This window comes from Cavia porcellus, unplaced genomic scaffold (genome assembly GCF_034190915.1).
Source record: "Cavia porcellus strain 051 isolate PalLab524CR breed Dunkin Hartley unplaced genomic scaffold, mCavPor4.1 scaffold_8, whole genome shotgun sequence".
In the NCBI taxonomy this organism is placed as follows: Eukaryota; Metazoa; Chordata; class Mammalia; order Rodentia; family Caviidae; genus Cavia; species Cavia porcellus.
Window position 1 is genome coordinate 71,742,675 of NW_026947491.1, and position 8,087 is coordinate 71,750,761.

The following is an 8,087-nucleotide window of genomic DNA, read 5'->3' on the forward strand; positions in this document are numbered from 1 at the left end:
AGAGTTTTGTCTTATATGGTAAATTATTTAAATGAGTAAAGCAAAGAACATATAGTTTATGAGGTTCTGTTATATACTACTGCATTATTTGGGGAAAAGAATAAGGAAGGGAAGATAAACAATGGAGTGGTGGAAACCTAAGAATAAACATGAAATAATGGAATGTTATATCCTAAACAGTGGTGGCAAACCTAAGGCATGCGTGCTGCAGTGGGCTCTTCGTAGCATTGGAAGCTCTAAAAGATTTGCTATTAGTATTCTAGTGGCTATATAGATCAGTGTAAGAGAAATTCAGCCCCACCTTTTACAGTGCAGAATAGAGTTTAAAGAGATCAATGTTTCTGAGCTGATAGGACAAGTTATTATCAGGTCTAAGAAAACCACAATGTAGGGGAAGAGCAGGAATTTTGAAATTACAGTTCATGTTTCTGCTTTCTTCTAAAAAATCATTTAGTTCTGCAAGTTAGCTTAGGATTCGCAGATCTCAGCAGGGCTTGACTGGGTCATCCTGCGAAGGTCATCAAGGCCTTGTCATGGGTCTGGGTGTCAACTAATTTTGACTGGGCTTGATTGGGGTGATTTGGCTTTGTTCTCTGTGGCTATCATTATCCTCTTAGATCACTGGGCTGTCGTGACTATGCTTTAATGGCAATGGCAGAGGAGCTAAGAGTAAACCCAACTCTTGCAGGTATTTCATAAGCTCTTGGTTAGGTTATGTGGTTAATATTCTATTGGTGAAGTCAAAGGGTGAAGCTCACAGTGAGCAGGTGGGATACCCTCACTCTTCAATGGAGAAATTGAGAAGTCACATCGCAAAGGCCATGGAGATGGAGCGGGTAATGAAGATGTCGGGCCATTAATCCACCACAAATGAAGGAAGATGGAAATCTGGAGACGGAAGGGAGAATTTGTGAGATGTGTTCTTTCTCCCCTAAGAAATATGGTACTTGAAATCTTCTCTTTACTATGTAGCTTTGTGAAAATTAGTTGTCCTCAGTTTCTTCATCTATATACATAAGGTAATAATATCTGTATTGCTGAATAATTGTAAAGAATAGAGAGATGTCACTTACAAAATATTTGTAATTTATCTTGCATTTATATTAGATTCTATTTTTTTTCTCTCCTTCAGGAGACTATTGCAAAGTGAATATACTTTTAAAGAAGAAGAAGAAAAAAAATTTAAAGAGAAAGTAATCCATGCATTGTAATATTATAATATTGTCCATTAATGTAGAGTAGGAATAAAGAAAAGAAAAAATTTCTTGTCATGAAGAGGATATTCAGTGAAAATGAATGAAACACTGGAATGGTTATTCCAAGGGTGATGATGAACTGGCATAATATAAATAAGAAAGTGATCTTGAAATGAATACGTTTAGAAAATTATCTCATGTTAGTGCTTTCCCCTTGTATGGGAGTTTCAAAAATGAAGCCTGACCCTGGTGGTTGGATCTTTAAAAATATAAAATATACTTTCCGTTTTTAATTTTATCTGGCATCTCTTTCAGGATTCTTTAGAGATTTGTAAAACTGGAAATAAGATGCAAGCATGCAGCCTGTTTTCCTTTGTTCCTTCCTTCCTTCCTTCTTTCCTCCCTCCCTTCCTTCCTTTCTTCCTTCCTTCCTTCCTTCCTTCCTTCCTTCCTTCCTTCCTTCCTTCATTCCTCCTTTCTTTATTCTCCCTCTCTCCCTCCTTTTTTCTCTCCCTTTTTCCTTTCCATCCTTTTTTCTTTCCTTTCTTTCTAATTGCTATGTGTGGGTGGTGAAGAAAAAAAACATTTTGTATCTCAGCAATGTTGGCACAAAACTGTAAAACAGGTTTTTTTTTTTTTTTTTTTTTTTTTTTTAGGGGAAGATCTGTTAAGGCCATATGATTTGATAGCCCTTTGCATTTTTAAACTTTAAATTGCTGGTATTTTCACTCATGCCTTTTGATTCTACATGCTTTGTACTCCTAATCCGAACAACTCACTCTCAGTAACCTTCTTGTCCCCTTGCTGTGCTGCCAGATCTTATATATTCTACTTTCCTGATATCTCAAGAATTTCTTTCTTTCCTGCCCTAATTTGCTTTTAAAATTTCATTCTGCGATACATTTGAAATTGACAATAGTGCACGAAATTGAATGTAAATGATTTAGTTTTCTTTTAGTTTCCTCTCAGTTTAGCTCATAAGCCTCACAGTTTTGGTAAAACCACACTCTTGTTAGTTTCAGAGCCCAGTTTTGCCCTGGGAGAATTTATGAGTCTTTGGATGAAATACTGGACGGTTGTCGAAACTCTTCTTACTTTGCTTCGGTCTTGTCTTTTGATGGTCAGTCCCTGCTCACAGGAAGTCGTGCTGAAACACTTACAGTTCCCTAAGCAGTGTGCCTGATGATTTCTCTGTCTCTGTTTTCAAAGATGTCTTCATATATGCTAGGCAAGTCCTGTGTTTTTCTCTCTCCTTGCCTACTTTACCTCACATGAATGAATAAATGTCTATTCTATTCGATCTTTTTATAAAAACTGATAATACCTATCTTCCAAAAGGTGTATGGAAAAGTTATTCTCTTTCCAAAGATAGAGAAACTAAAACTCAGAGATTTACCCATCATCATAATGTCGATAAAATGTGAGTGTGAAAGTAGAGTTGGAATTTCTGTTTCTGATTCCAAATTTTGTGTTTTACCATATTAGTTAGGTTTTAATCAGATTTGAGATTCAAGGGTTGACCAAAATATATAGTGAGTTTTAATCATAACAAAAGACATATTACATTAGTTCCCTTGAAATACCCCAAAATACATTTACGCCATCAAAACACACTATCATTCTTACCGCTTTCGGAGGCAATTCTGGAAGCTCCCTTTTGTGTCTTTACAAGGTATAATCAAAAATATGGCGAATGCTGCTGCTGCGTGCATCCAAGGGAAAGGCAGCGTACTCACTGGACCTGGCACCCAGGGGTTTCTGGGTCTTACCAGAAGTCAAAATGACAATGAAAGAGAAACATCTTGAATGACTCAGGACATCAGGGTAACCAGCAGACCATAGCTAAAGACCCTCAAAAAAGAGGACGTTCAGAACTGCTTCAGAAAGAGGCAAGAATGATGGGATAAATGTATACACACGGGGATGGGTGTGTATTATAAGGGTGATGAAAGGCACTATGTCTTTCACTTGAATAAACTTTAAAAATTTGAACATTTGCTGTATTTTTTAATCCACTCTTGTAATTTACTTATAAAGAAAAAAAAAAGATATATTTTAGCTTGCAGTTTTGCAGATTCCAGTTCAAGATTGGGGAATCTGTTGCTGAGGGCCTCCAGGGACTTAGTACATCATGGTAGTGGTAATGTGCACAGCACACTGTTTACTTTATGAGTTAGAGAGCAAGAGAGAAAGACGAGGAGATGCTGTTTCAAGGGCGTGACTATAGTGATTTTTAAAAACCTTACACTAGGTCTCACATTCTAAATGTTCAACCACCTCCTAATAGCACCACCCTGGAATGGAGTTACACATAGACGGGTGGCGGCGTGGGGGTGGGGACACTTCCAAATTTCGATGCTTTGTTTCTAATAATTTTTCCTCCATTGGCTTTAATTTCTTAAAATATTGCTTTAAAATGTTATCTTGATTCTTGTTTTTTTGGCATTCCTTTAAATTTCTTACCTGAAGTGAATGTCTCTCTTTTCTCATCCTATTCTTTTCCCGCCAACAGTCACAGAGTTGGAAGAATAAATTTTCCAGCAAATGGTGAGCAGTTTAGCCTTAGCAGAGTGAAGGATGGGGTCTGGTGAGAGTGTTGGGAAGGCCCAGACTGTCCAAAGATGGGGCTGCAACTGGATTGCGAAGCGGCACTGCAATCCTAAAGTTTGGGTTTGGATCTTTGGAAAGAATAACAGAAAATGGTTTTTAAAAGTTGAGAATGATATAATCCAATCTGACTTTTGGAATATCCCTTTATGGAGGGTTGAATGAATAGGAAGAGTTAGAGCAGGATCACAAATAAAATAGGGTTTCATTAAATTAGAAATACAAGAGATAGAGATTGATTTGAGGTACTCTAATCTTATAATTTTAATTTCTCAAGAGTTTCACTTGGTAATTCTATTATTGTTAGCATTTTCAAGAAATGTTAATTTGCTCAAGGATTTCTGTATTTGTAAAATGTCACCATCTGATCTTCTACCTTTTAATATTTTATTTGTTTCTAGTTAAGCTATGCAACAATGATGAAGCACATCTTTACACCTCTACCACACATTGTCTGATGAAACCTGCTTTCCTTGTTGTCAAAGAATCAACAGCAGGAAACCTCAGAGTGTATTTCATTTAGCATCTCATCACCTGGAGACAGGAAAAACAGTGCAAAAAGCCTGAGCAATTGGAAATAAACTCTATACACTAAGGAACTCTTACGAGTCCAATAAACCACTTTCAACCCTAATAAAAAGAATGCTTCTCCACAATATAAATGTTTAATTCTTTCTACTGTACTTTTAAAATTTGTTGACTTAGTAACAGCCTTTGGCTCTATGATGTGTGTTTTGAAAAATTATAGTCTAATTGTTTATAGGAAGTTAACATCATGAAACTAGTGTCCTTGGAAGACAATTTGTCCAGGGATGGGCCAACCAGAAATATATCATATTTCATTATTTAAATTTTGCTAATTTTGAGGGTCTAGAGTTACTAGTCTGGAAAATTAAGATATAAAAATGAATACAAGTCAACTACTAATGGCCTCTGATGTTCCCAACCAGTTCACATCATGTTATCCACAAGAATCATAGCCATGAAAGTATGCAGTTAAAAAGAATGGAGCAAAGGGTGTAGTAAGTTTGTCCTGGAAAAATAGGAGTTACTTTGGGAGGTAATAAATAACTTCATTTTGGCAGTGATTCCTGGCTAACTTGGAGGATACTGTTTAATAGATTTTTTTAAGTGTTTCCTTAATAGGGCATCTTCCTTAAGATCCTCAAGGCCAACTGTTTCTTTGGGAACTATTATTTCTTTTTTCAGTGGACATAGAAAGAGGAATTGAGAAGCTTACTTCTAGTTTGATGAATAAAATATTTTAAAATAATTTAAAGTATATTTATATAACATATATAATACATGCTATATAATATACAATATAGCATGTATATAGCATATATTACTTAAGGTTCTGTTATCATCTGTTCTCTTCTGGACTGTTTTCTCAGGATGACTCATTTTCTGTCTAACCAAACAGTATATGGTTTCAGACTGCTATGTTTCTGCAAATGACACTGTCAATGGTTTAGACAGTCAGTTTGAAGCATGTGAGTAAATTTCAGAACAGGAAAAGTCAAATTCATTTAATGGAACCTTGAGTTGCTTCAAGTAATGAGGGAAACCTAATACTTCTGGGTGCAAAATGAGCATGGAATGCCCTCTACCAATTAGGGATCTGGCAGTGATGAATATATTCCTGTGGGTCAGACTCAACAATCCAGTTGACTTCGGACATATCCAGCCCTCTTACTGCCCGCTCTGTACACAACAATATTCCTGAAGCTGCACTGTAGAGCTGGAAGAATGTTTTTGTATGCTTGTTTTGCTACTGCTTGTCATGAATGGCCAAGACAGGCCAATCGATGTAGTTCAGCGATGCATACTGGTATCTCATGGACTTACAGGATGAAAAGAAGACTACATTTCTTCTTTTGCTGCTTCTTAAGAAATGTAAAAAACATAAGGAATCTGAGGGGCAAACAACTATCAGACCATCCACTATGGCATTACTTTGTCATCACTCACACTAACATACAATGGCTCCTTTTTCAACAAAATCCCTGCCAGGTCTTCAACTTTCTGAATTTGTATGGCAAAAAAAAAAAAAAAAAAAAAAAAAAAAAAAAGCATGGTGTCTGTGTATTGGCAGAAGATTAATAATTTGCTTTAATTCCTCTGAAAACCCAGCATTCAAGATATGATCAGCCTCACGTAACTAGACCCTATAGGTTTTATACATAAACCCTGGGAGTTTTGCGTTTGTTCCAGAAGCTGGCCTGGGGTGGCCACAATCACGTTGAGCCCTTTTGCAAGTTTCTGTGCTTCAGCAGAGCTGTCACTGCTGCCCGTGCTCGTGATTAACCTGAGCATGAGAGCGTGGTGAGTCATCAGCTCCTTCCAAACGCCAGAAGTCTGCATGGCTACTTCTTCAGCAGTGGCAGAATCAGGGCTCTTGTTCCCGTCCTGGTAGGACTTTGAACTTCATGATGCATTCAATCACAAGAAATGCAAGGGTTTTTCCAGTTCCTGTTTTTGCAGTTGCTAAAAATCCCTGCCTTCCAGAAGTGGTCTAACACTTTAAGGTTGTATTTCTGTCATGTTTGTAAACTCCACCGCCCCTTTTTTTCCCTTTCGACTGTTTTCATTGACAAGGTTAGTTAACAAGCTAAACAAATGTCCTGAAAAGCTCCTGTGAGTCACAGGGGCGAGTGGGGCACTTTGCTGTCACCTGCCTCACCATCTCACGTCCCCATGCCCATTTGTTTGCTCAAGAGTTCTTGGGCTTTCTTCAATCTTTAAAAAAATTTTTTTTTAAATTTTTACTATCAGGTCCAGCATCATTTGCCATTTTCCCTCTCTCTGAATTGGGAAACCATCTTTCTGCGTCTTCTTGGTCATTATGATAGATTTATGGGTGAACTTTGAACTTTGATGTTTTCTTTTGTTTCTTCAGGGATATCTCCATTTTGACCTTCTGACAAGCTCTCAGTCACAGAATGTTTTTAGGGACTTCTTAACTTTTTCAACTTTCCATGTTTCTGTAGGCATATCTCTATTTGGAGCTTCTGATAAGCCCACATTTACAGAATTTTAGAGATTTTTAAAAACTTTTCCTTCAACTATTGCCGTTTTTTCAGGCACACTGCCATTTTGAGTTTCTGGAAGGCTCACATTTGGGGCTCCCTATAGTTTTGGGTTCCCCTGCCGAAGTCTAAGGGTCCACTTCTCCATGTCCCTGGGCAAGAGTTTCACAGGTCAGGGCAACATACCGGACAGCCCAGCCCAGCCCAGCACTGCCAAGTAGACAGCTCTTCCCAGTGACGTTACTTCCTTTTAAGACAGGTGTCTTTTCTGTTTTCTTTCCCCCCTTTTTTTTCTAGCTTTTTTTTCCCTCTTTCTTTCTCCCTTCCCTCCCCTCCCTCCCCTCTCTTTCCTCTCCCTTCCCTTCCCTTCCCTCCCCTCCCCTCCCCTCCCCTCCACTCCTCTTCCCTCCCTCCTTCTCCTACTCTCCCTTCCCTTCTTTTTTTCTTCCCTTCCCTTCCTTTCTTTTCCCTTCCTTCCCTTTCCCTTCCCTTCCCTTCTCTGTTCTTTTCCTTCTGTTCTGCACCATCTCCAGCTCTCTGCTTGCTCTCTGTCCCAAGTCAAAGTGATTTTTCTCCCAACAGTTAAGACCCATGCCTTGCTATCTTATGATTGTAAATTGTAGGATTGAGCTTGGTAGTGTGAGTCATTGGACCTCTCATAAGGGTGGCTCCTGGGGAAATGGGTGCTGTAAAATCTGCAGATCAGGAGAGGAAGGAAAGGAGCATGAGATTACCCTCTACACTGAGGGTAGGAGAGGAAGGAAAGGAGCATGAGATTACCCTCTACACTACCCTCTTGCTTTTCTTTTTCTACTTTATTTTTGTCTATATTACAACAGTATTTTATTTATTTACTATTAATTAATTTTTGTCTTTTTGAGACAGGGTTTGCTTATTCAAGGTTGGCCTTGAACTCACCTTGTAGGCTAGGCTGGCCTTAAATTTGTAGTGATCCTTTTGCCTCAGCCTCACGAGTGCTGGAATTGTAGGTGTGTACCACCGCACCCAGCTACTTGAGTATTTTAAAAGCTAATACTCTTATCTAATAAACTCAGGTTAGGGACTCAACAATGTGTTCCATGTTTCTCCTTACTCTATGAGTTCAATCTTAGAAAATATTCACCTCTTTCCAAGTTTGTGTTTCTTTTTCCTTCTATAAATACCTGAAGGAAATATACTTCACCAAATATGATATTATTTGATATATATGTATATCCACTAGATTAGAATATTTCTTGAATATGTAGGGTGACTT

The 8,087-nt window shown here is 38.0% G+C and overlaps 1 pseudogene; it reads right to left on the minus strand.

Annotated features, from left to right (window-relative positions):
• Positions 1-5,282: 5,282 nt before the first annotated feature.
• On the minus strand, positions 5,283-6,647 carry LOC100735577 (ATP-dependent RNA helicase DDX18-like; annotated as a pseudogene).
• Between the last annotated feature and the right edge of the window lie 1,440 nt (positions 6,648-8,087).